The 10,954-nt window shown below is 43.6% G+C and overlaps 1 long non-coding RNA gene across 1 annotated transcript; it reads left to right on the top strand.

Annotated features, from left to right (window-relative positions):
- Nucleotides 1-1,172: 1,172 nt before the first annotated feature.
- LOC127483803 (uncharacterized) lies at nt 1,173-10,014 on the top strand. The gene is made up of 3 exons (XR_007910512.2): nt 1,173-1,280; nt 7,051-7,122; nt 9,861-10,014. It is a non-coding gene; the product is annotated as an uncharacterized lncRNA (long non-coding RNA).
- The last annotated feature ends 940 nt before the right edge of the window (nt 10,015-10,954 follow it).

Below are 10,954 nucleotides of genomic sequence, written 5' to 3'. Positions count from 1 at the left end.
ATCCATGTTTTTCTGTTCTTAAACAAATTCTGGTATATTATAGTTTTCCTGGAATTTTTCCATTTCATCTCAAATTTTATTTACTGGCATAGGACTATTTATACTATTCTTTTATTATCTGTCCATTATCCACAGGCTTCAAAGAGTTGCTTCTTTGCATTCAAATGTTGCCTATTTGCATCTTCTCTTTTTGTCTGGATCAGTTGTGAAAGTCGTTTGTCGGTCTTGTTAGAGAACCAAATCTGGGCTCCTTTGTTCCTCTCTTTATGCTTGCTTCTTATTTCATTAATCTCTTCATTTATTCTTTTTCTCGCATACACTTTCTTTGAGTTTATTTTGCTGTTCTCTTTTTAATTTCTTAAAATGGATGCTTAGTTCATTAATTTCTCAGCCATCCTTCTTTTCTAATAATTCACTCAAGACTAATAAATTTCCCTTTAAGAAGCTTCACCCTGCATTTTTGAAGTGTGCTATTTTATTGTCATTCAATTTCAAATAGTTTTAAATTTCATTGTGGTTTATTTTTGGACATAAATTATTTGGAAATGTATGTCTTCACTTCCAAACATGTGGATTTCCCAGTTTTTGTTACTGTAGTTACAGCACAATTGCACTGAGGACAGAGAGCAGGTTCTGTATAATTTTAATCTTTTGAACCTCGTTTCATGGCCCTTCATTCTTGAAGTACATTTTTGCTAGGTCAAAAGTTTGTTCCTTTTTGAAAAAGATTTACATACTTAAAAGGCAGAATTAGAGGGAGGGAAGGAGGGAGGGTAGGAGGGAGAGAGAGGATATCTTCTGTCTACTGGTTCACTCCCCAAATGGCTGCAACAGCTGGGATTGGGCCAGGTTGAAGCCAGGAGCCTGGAACCTCACCTGGGGCTCCCACATGGGTGGCAGGGTCCCAGGCAATTGGGTCATCCTCCACTGGTTTCCCAGGCACATTAGCCAGAAGGTGGATCAAAAAGTAGAGCAGCCAGGACTGGAACCAGCGTCCATATGGGACGCTGGCACTGCAGGCAGCAGCTTTACCCACAATGCTGCAACTGCTAGCCTCTATAGCAGTATTAATCAGCTTGCAATGGGAAAGCCCTCAGGACCTAAATATCTCCCATTAGGTTAGACTGCCCACCCTGTTGCCATAGAGATTGTTTCCAACACACAGAATTTGGAGGGGACAGAAACATTCAAAGCACACCAGCATATAAATTTCCTCCTGTGGGACATCTTCTGCCTTGAGAACAGGAAGGCCAGTTCTGTAATAAAGAAGCCTGGATCTGGTAAGAATCCAAGAGGGTAGGGGTGGGAATTGTGGCTCAGTGAGTTAGGCTGCCGCCTGCAATACTGGCATCCCACATAAGTGCCAATTCTAGCCCCTGCTTCTCCAATTCTGATCCAGCTCCCTGCTAAAGCACCTGGGAAAGCAGCGGAAAATGGCTCAAGTGCCTGGGCCCCTATCACCCACGAGGCAGAGCCAGATGGAGTTCCAGGCTCCTGCCTTTGCCCTGGCTTAGCTCCAGCCATTTTAGCAGTGAACCAGTGAAAAAAAGCTCTCTCTCTCTCTCTCTCTCTCTCTCTCTCTTTTCCCTCCCTCTCCTTTCCTCCCCTCTACCTTCTCCATCTCTAACTCTGCCTTTCAAATACATAAATGAATCTCTTAAAAAAAGAAGAAGAAGAAGAATCACAGAAGGCAGAGCAGAACAGTAGGGCACAACAGGGAACTTGTTCCACCTCTGGTAGGCAGGGAGGCTGGGCCTTTGAAAACCTGGTATCCCCACATCCTCTCTTACCCCAGAATTCCACTGTAGAGGCACACCCTATTCCTCTAGCCCTGACAGATGGGATTGGACACTTTTAGCTGGTGCCACGGCTCAACAGGCTAATCTTCCGCCTGCGGCGCTGGCACTCCGGGTTCTAGTCCCGGTCTGGGCGCTGGATTCTTTCCCAGTTGATCCTAGTTCAGCTCTGGCTGTTGCAGCCAGCTGGGGAGTGAACCAGCAGATGGAAGACCTCTCTCTCTGTAACTCTTTGAAATAAATAAAATAAATCTTTTTTAAAAAGTGAAAAATGCTCTCATTAAATGACATAAAATTTCAAAAAAATATATGCTTTTAAAAAAACTGGATTTATTTCCACTAAGGAAACCTGGCCCAAAAAGGTCATGAAACTCCTGGTGGGAACATGGAAGTTGTTACACCAGTCCAGAGTCAGGTCAGGGTTGTATGTACCTACTCCCTTCATCTCCCTCTACACCTTCTCCTGCTTCCCTCCTCCTCCTTCCCATTACATATTATCTTCCTTTCCCACCCAGGGCCTTTATTCTGCCCTGTACTATCCAGGCTATCTTCCTGTTTGAATCTTGGTTCAAAAATTCCCCATCCCATTCTCCGTTGTTTTCTCATACCGCAAAGTAGAGGGTTAATAGCTGTCTAGTCTCCCACATTTACAATACAACAACCCACAGGATGAATCCGCTATTTGAAAGGAACTTGTATTTGGCCTTAGTTTCTCACTTTTAGTTTTAATTGCACATTCCCAGAACTCAAGGGGAAATTCAGGCTTGTGGAAGAATGGTATTAGTTAGTGTGATGCCAAGGAAACAAATACCAGTTGCTCGACTGACATGAGGGAACAGATCAAGCTGTTCCTGTTAGACTGTTTGGGGCAACAGATGTCCAGGGAAATGTCCCCAGGGCCCTCAAAGGAAGAGTCCCCCAACACCTCCAGCATCATTCCTCTGCTTTTCTCAGAAACAACAAAAGTAGTCTGATTGACAATCATCTTGAACTTGAGGGTGATGAGTCAGCGTCCTGAAGGTGCCTTATTTACATGGGGATTTGCTGAGTTCAGGGCCACACAGAGAAAGAAACCAAAACTATGCTCCTTCTGGCATACCCTTGGCACAAGGAGTAACTTGTATGAAGCAAAAACATCAAGGCCTGGCTAGGTTAGGCAAAAAACAGGTGCACTGCTCCAACTAACTCGAGGAAGCTCCCAAAACACAGAAATTGTCTCCAAGGCAGGCATGAAGTTGTGGCCCTCCCTGGACCTACCTCACTCCTCAGTCAAGTTGGAGCCTGGTTCTCAGGGTGCCAACTGTTGGGAGATGGTGGATTTTTAAGAGGTGGGGCCTAGTGGAAGGCGATTACATCGTGGGGCACCACCTTGGAAGGAATGAATGCCCTTTCATGAAACTGGGTCAGGGCTTATGGGACCGAGTGAATTCCCATGAAGAGGTGCTGTAAAGGCAAGTGCAGCTGTCTCCTCTCACCCTCTTGCTTCCACTCTCCCTGGACAGGCTCCTTCTGCGCACGCCCCCTTACCTGCCATGCTGTGATGCTTCCAGGGGGCTCTTGCCAGAGCCAGTGCAATGCTGGTCAGACTGCAGCCACTAGAATCATAAGCCAAATAAACTCTTCATAATAAACAAAGCTGCCTCAAATATTTTGCTACAGCAACACAAAATGGACTAAAGTATCTTCAAAAGCTTTAAGTGGAAAATAAAACAAAAGTCAATCCAAATCCCCACCGCTTCTTGCACCTTCCTTCAATTTGGAGCTGAGCGTTTTGAATGATGACTCAGAAGTACTAAGGTCAAATCCCTTGAATTCTCAGTACAAGCAAACACATTTCCACAAGGACAGCAATGATCTGAAGGTCACCAGACAGAGCAAGGCAGGGACTTCTAATTGTTCTATACTTTGTCTCCCCTTCTTTCTCATTAATAGACTACTTCATGGCCACTCACTTTCCAGCCTCCCCTAGCAAAGAAAAGCCATGTGAGAAGTTCTGGCCTACGGGACATAAACAGAAGCAGTGTGGACAGCTTTGCAAACCATCTAGAGAGAAGTGGTAAATGCCCTTCACTGCCTTTGTTACCTTCTGCTGCCACCTCCTCCTCCTCCCCCTTCCTTGTTCTCCTTCTTCTTATCTTTTTCCTTTTCCTCTTTTTTCTTTTCTCTGCTGGCTAGCATGTGAATATAATGGCTGGAACTACTTTTATCTCTATTTCTCACATTTGAACTTAATTGTAACTATTATACATTTTAAGAGTGAGGAAGTGAAATTGCCATTTTGTCCTAAAACTAATCTACATTTTTAAGTACATCATGTCCCCCGGTCAGAACACACAGAATAGTCATCAGGTCTAGTTCTAGTATCCAAAATAAATAAGCCTTGATTATTGCCCATAAATTATGCCTCCTTTACAAGGCAACTTCATTCCTGACTTTTGTAATACTCATGCCTGGAGACATCTGACAAACTCTGTAGAGATGACAATTGTGAAAAATTACTGTATTTCCATAATGAATGCACTGATATATTTTGATAACCTTAATAATTTTTTTCACTTTTTTCTTTAAACGTCTGTGTGTTTTTAATTTATCTGACTCTTCTGCAAATTCAAGTTGCAATTTCAAGCAAACTTCCTCTTTTCCTTTCTAAGTGTTGGTTTTGACCCTCTGATTTCTTCCTTTCACAAAAGATGTGGCAATTCAAAATAATGGGGCCAATCTTGAGAAATGGAAGTAAATTCTCCCCCTGTGAAGAGAGTAACTACAAGAAATAGAGGAAATTTGGATACTTTTCATTTGTCAACGAAATTCAAGAGGATACCAATTATGAAAAGGGAGCAGGTGTTTTTGAAGACAGAGGAAACTGACATTAGGAAGGAGTATAAGAGCATTGAAAATCATGCTTTCCAAATTAACAAACACATATGCTATGGAAGAGGTGAACAAAAGACAAGGTAAATGAAACCACAGTAGGACAGAACAGGAAGTTCAGAGGCAACTCATATACGGAAGGAAAGTTAAGATGGCCCTAAGAGCTAATGGGAGAAGAACAAATTGTTTAGTATGACAATGGAAAAATGGCACAGAAAATGAAGAAAAATAAAATTAGATTCTCACAATGGCAGGCAAACGTTGGTGTGCCCCAAACATTCCCTACCTTTCTCAGCCTCCCTCACAATCGAGCTTGGGACCATGCAACTAACCCTGATCAATGGGCCGTGAAATAAACCCCAGTTTTAAGCTTGGGCAGTTAGGAGCTGATGGGTTTCCTCCATCTCTCTCTTCCCATGCTGCATTAACCTTGGAAGCTGAGTGCTCAGTTGTGGTGTCAGAAGACAGAAGGAGCCAGTAGCCTTCCACCACCACATGGAGGAGGACACTTGTTTGTGCATATTGAACTTTGCATGAGAGAGGAATAAACTTTTGTGGCAAAACACTGAAATTATTTGCACTGTTGTCTACCACAGCTAGAACTATCCTATCCTGACTAATATGATTACCAAAATATGTATGCAGAAGAGGAGGGATAAGCATAGGAGGCTATATGTTGACTTAGGGATAGAGAAGATTTCTTAAACAAAACTATAAAACAAGCCGTAATTAAGAAATAGACTCATATTAAAAGTAAGAATTTATGTTTATTGTAGAAGGAGTAATAGAATTTCACATCTGTAAACCACATGTAAAAAGTGATTCAGGCAAGAATCATCAACAAGTGCTAAAACACAAAGCAAAACACTGTTGGGGAACAGGATATTCACACAGCACTTAAGTATTACTCCACAGGTTATTCATATTACTCTTCCATGACTGGGAGACCACCTAAAACAAGTGATCAAACTTCTTAGACAAGAAGAATAATCCAGTATGCTTTGTCTGTGATCTATCAATCAAGTTAGCAATCAAAGATGGTAAGGTATTATTATCCATGTATTAGTTATCTATTGCTGTGTAAAAAAAATACCCTAAAACTTAGGTATAGAAAAACAAAAGCTCAGGAGCCAGCCACTGTGGCGCAGTGGGTTAACGCCCTGGCCTGAAGCGCAGGCATCCCATATGGGTGCCTGTTCTAGTCCCGGCTGCTCCTCTTCCGATCCAGCTCTCTGCTATGGCCTGGGAAAGCAGTGGAAGATGGCCCAAGTCCTTGGGCCCCTGCACCCATGTGGGAAACCCGGAAGAAGCTCCTGGCTCCTGGTTTTGGATCAGCGCAGCTCCAGTGTTGCGGCCATCTGGGGAGTGAAACAGCGGATGAAGACCTCTCTCTCTCTCTCTCTCTCTCTCTCTCTCTGCCTTTCCTCTCTCTGTGTAACTCTTTCAAATAAATAAGTAAATCTTTAAAAAAAAAGAAAGAAAAACAAAAACTCAGAAACTTCCATACAGCAAAGAAAACAATCAACAGAGTAGAGAGACATCCAACAGAAGAGGCGAAATTATTTGTAAGCTACTTATCCAAGAAAGGATTAATATCTAGAATGTATAAGGAAATCAAAAAAACTAAACAAAGAGACAAATAATCCAGTTAAGAAATCGGCAAAGGACCTGAATAAATGATTCTCTAAAAAAGAAATACAAATGGCCAACAAATATGTGAAAAAAATTCTCAATATCATTAACCATCAGGGAAATGCAAATCAAAACCACAATGAGATATCACTTCTTCTCTGTTAGGATGGATGTTATCAATAAAGTCAGAAAGTGACACATTTTGGCAGGAATGTGAAGAAAGGAAAACTCTTACACACTGTTGGTGGGAAGGTAAATTAATACAGCCACTTTGGAAAACAGCATGGAGATTGCTCTAACAGGAGAGATTGGGGGCTGACATTGTGGCATAATGGGTTAAGCCACCATATATAATGCTGGCATCCCATACAGGTGCCTGTTCTGGTCCTGGCTACTCTATTTCCAATTCAGCTCTCTGCTAACACTCTTGGGAAAGCAGCAGATGATGGCCCAGTCCCTGGTATCATGCACTCACATGGGAGACTCAGAAGAAGCTCCTGGCTCCTGGCTTTGGTCTGGCCCAGCCCCAGCCATTGTGGCCATTTGGGGAGTGAACCAGCAGATGGAAGGTCTATCAGTCTCTCTCTCTCTCTCTCCCCCTCCCTGTCTCTCTGCCTTTCAAATAAACTAAATCTTTTTAAAAAATTAGAAATAGAACTGTGATACAATCCAGCAATTCCACTAGGAATAGATCCAAAAGACATGAAATTATTATATCAAAGAGATTCATGTTCTACCATGTTTACTGCAGTTAACTCACAGTGGCCAAAATATGGAATCAGCCAAGGTGAACATCAACAGATGAATGGATCAGGAAATTGTGGTGAGATACACACACACACACACATACACACACACAATGGAATATTATTCAGTCATACAAAGACTGAAAAAAAGACTGAAATCCTGTCATTTGAGCAAAATGGAACCACAGGACATTATGTTAAGTGACATAATTCACAGAAAGACAAATACTTCATGTTCTGCCTCATATGTGGAAGCTAAGAAACTCAATCTGAACAAAGAATAGTGATTACTAGAGGCTGGGAAGGAGGTAGGGAATTAGGGAGAACTGGGGTAATGAGTATGGAATCAGACTTAGACTGAAGGAATAAATTCTTAGTGTTGCACAGTGCAGTGAGGTATCTATAGTTCACAGCAACCTAGTACACGAGCAAATAGAAGAAAGGAGCTCCAGGCTCCAATCATAATGTCAAAGAACAGAAATGGCCCAGATTTTACCAGCACACACTGTTTACATGTGTTGAAATAGTGCACATAGTCCTTAAATGTGTGCAATGATTGTTAATTCAGAGAAACAGTAGATAGCTGTTATCTCACAGTTTCCATCAGTTGGGGATTTTGAGTGGCTTACCTGGACAGTTCTGGGGCACCGTCTATCAGGACATTGACGTAACTGAGGCCGGAGGAGCAGCTTCCAAGTTGGTGCTGCCAGCATCAGCCTTGGGTCCTCGCCAAATGGATTTCTACACAGGCTGCCTAAGTGTCCTTGTGGGCTAGCTTCTGGCTCCTCCCAGAGTCCCAGACCGAGTGACCTGAGATGAGAGTGAGCCAAGCAAAAGGCTCAGAGCTTAGACTAGGATAAGGGCTGAACCTAAAATTACTTTGCACAATAAAACGTGAGGAATGCTGAGTTGAGCAAGGGAGACAGGAAGTGGAGCCTGGACCCTTAAGGAGAGTGATCTCTTATATTCATTTTTTTTTAAGTTTTTATTTATTTGTTGAGAGGTAGAGAGAGAGAAAGAGAGACAGACAAGAGAAAGGTCTTCTATCTGCTAGTTCACTCCCCAAATGACCACAACAGCTGGAGCCGGGCTGATCCAAAGCCAGGAGCCAGGAGCTTCTTCCCAGTCTTCCACACAGGTGCAGGGGCCCAAGCACTTAGGCCATCTTCCACTGCTTTCCCAGGCCACAGCAGAGAGCTGGATCAGAACAGGAGCAGCCGGACATGAACTGGCGCCCAAATGAGATCCCAGCACCACAGGCAGAGGCTTAACCTACTATGCCTCAGTGCTGGTCCTCTCACATTCATTTTAAAATGCTTTCCTATTCTGGTTTGAGCAGTATTCTCCATATCATCTCAATATTCAGAGAAATCTCTTGTACTCAAAGATTTTGTGTTATTGTTGATTTGGTGGAATGTAGTAGGTAAGTAATAAACACTTGCCTTTCCTCCCTTGAAATAATACTCGGGTAAATACTGTCACTGAAATTCTCCTTTTTGTGTATGTGTGTTTTTAACGAAAGAGCACTTAAGGAGCTTCACATTTGTACTGCTAATCTGAGGTGGTATTCTTGACCTTTGCAGCATACAAAGAATTTCAGACTCTTTGTAAAAGTCTATCAGTTCCTCTTTATTCCCTATTTAGCCAAAATGGCTTTGGGAACTTAGGCTGTCCAACATTTGAGGAGTTAGATAAGCCTGTAAAAATCACATAACCTTCTTTTATCATTTTCCTGAAACTAGAAGACCATCTGAATCCCGTTACATGGCTCACTATCTGCAACATGCCCCTCACGCATGGTTAGCTGTCCTGTTTTATTGATGGTTAAGAGTCAGCCAATAAATTGGGGATCTCAGCAGACACAGTAAAAGGCTCATCTAGATCTAAGTTCTATGCAAAACATATTGATTTCTGCTGCTGTCTTCTATTCTTACGTTGGCTTTCTTATCAACATACTCCTCTGGCTCTTTAGAATTATTACTGCTTGACAGCACTCCCTACCACTGCCTTCCCCCTCCTCTTCGTCCCTATAGGGCAACCATCTCAGTGACTCCTCCTGAACTAAAAGTACATTCTGGCTTCTCCAGGGCCAGAATCCTAGTGCAGCAGTTTAAGCTGCCACCTGTGATGCTGCCATCCCATATGAATGTCGGCTCAAATCTAGGCTGCTCCACTTCCAATCCAGCTCCCTGCTAACGTGCCTTGGAAAGCAGTGGAAGATGACTCAAGTACTTGGGCCTCTGCCATGCAGGTGGGAGACTGATTAAGCTCCTGGTTCTGGGCTGGGCTTCAGCCTGTCCCAGCCCCAGCTCTTGAGGTTTGAGGACTGATCAGCCGATGGAAGCTCTCAGTCTCTCTCTCCCCATCTCTATACCTCTGCCTTTCAAACGAACAAAATAAATCTTTTAAAAACATTAGACCTCTCCTAGTCTGTAGATGTCTTTTCTGTCCAAACATAACCTGTGTTTTAAATTTTATTTAAGGTATACAAATGCAGCTTTGCTTCATCAAGAAATGGAATGTGACTGTGAACCAGGAACTCTGGGGCCAGGAGCAGTCTGAGTGTCCCCACAGTTGTGAGGCTTCACAGGTGTTTCTGAAATGCTCCTCCTGTTGAGAGTCACTGCACAAGGGAACCTCCCGTCTGCCTCTCCTTGCATCTCTGCCCACCACTCTCCTGCTACCCAACGAGCATTTGCACTGAGGGCGAGGACATTAGAGCTCTGATAGTGGGCAGACGACTCACCGTTTCTGAGAACTTCCACACTTCTGGGTAAATTCCAAACCCGATGAAAGTATCCTTTATGACCTACAGAGCTGAAGTTACACAAGTAGCATGACGTGGTGGTGCAGTGTATGTATCAGCGTGGCCAGGCCAAGGAATCCAGGTATTCGGTCAAACATCTGTCTGGATATTGCTGTGAAGGTATTTTCTGATGTGATTAACATTTACTTAATAGACTCCAAGTAAAGCAGAGGGCCTTCCAAAACATAGGTGGATCTCATCCAATCAGTTGAAAGTCTTAAGAGAAGGCAGAAAGAATTCTGCCCCCAGACTCGTGGGCCCAGTTACGACATCAGGTCTTCCTCAAGTTTCCAGCCTGCTGGCCTATTTGGCAGATTTTGGACTTGTCAGTCTCCACAATTGTGTAAGCAAGTCCTTTCAAATGATCTCTCCCTTGCTCTCTGGCCCTCAGCCCTCTGTCTTCATTTGTGCATCTCTTTGCCTCTCTGTCTCTTTCTCTACACACACACACACACACACACACACACACAGGTATTTCAAAAAAGTTTGTGGGAAATGGAATTAAAAGATTGTGGTGGAATGAGAAGGCCATGCTAAGATGGCCACTGGCAATGGAGCCTGCCTGGCATCAGGCTGTGATTGGATGGCTTTGGAAACCACATGGCAACAGAGCCTGCCTGGCAACAGGCTGTGATTGGATAGCTTTGGAAACTGCCTTGCAACAGGCTGTGATTGGTTAGGGCATAAACCGTCTCTTGACTGGATTGGCTGCCTCAGCTATATAAGCTGCTATACCAACTAAAATAAACAAGTCTGCCAGCTGCTTGCCTCTGGCCCACTTTCACCTGACTCCCCGGGACTGTGTGTTGACTCAGCGCCTCTTGCCCGCGCTCCTCCTCTCAGAAGGAATCCACAGCAACAAAAGATAACTATTTGGGGATGGGCATTGTAGCATAGCTGATTAAACCTCTGCCTGCAACACAGTATCCCATATGGGTGCCAGTTCAAAACCCGGCTGCTCCACTTCCAATCCAGCTCTCTGCTAACGTGCCTAGGAAAGCAGTAGAAGATGGCCCAAGGGCTTGGGACCCTGCACCCACTGTAGAGACTCAGAAGAAGCTCCAGGCTCCTGGCTTCAGCATGGCTCAGTCCCGGCTGTTGCA

This window comes from Oryctolagus cuniculus, chromosome 12 (genome assembly GCF_964237555.1).
Source record: "Oryctolagus cuniculus chromosome 12, mOryCun1.1, whole genome shotgun sequence".
Lineage (NCBI taxonomy): Eukaryota > Metazoa > Chordata > Mammalia > Lagomorpha > Leporidae > Oryctolagus > Oryctolagus cuniculus.
The sequence above is the reverse complement of the archived record's forward strand: the minus strand, read 5'-3'. Positions and strand labels throughout refer to the sequence as shown.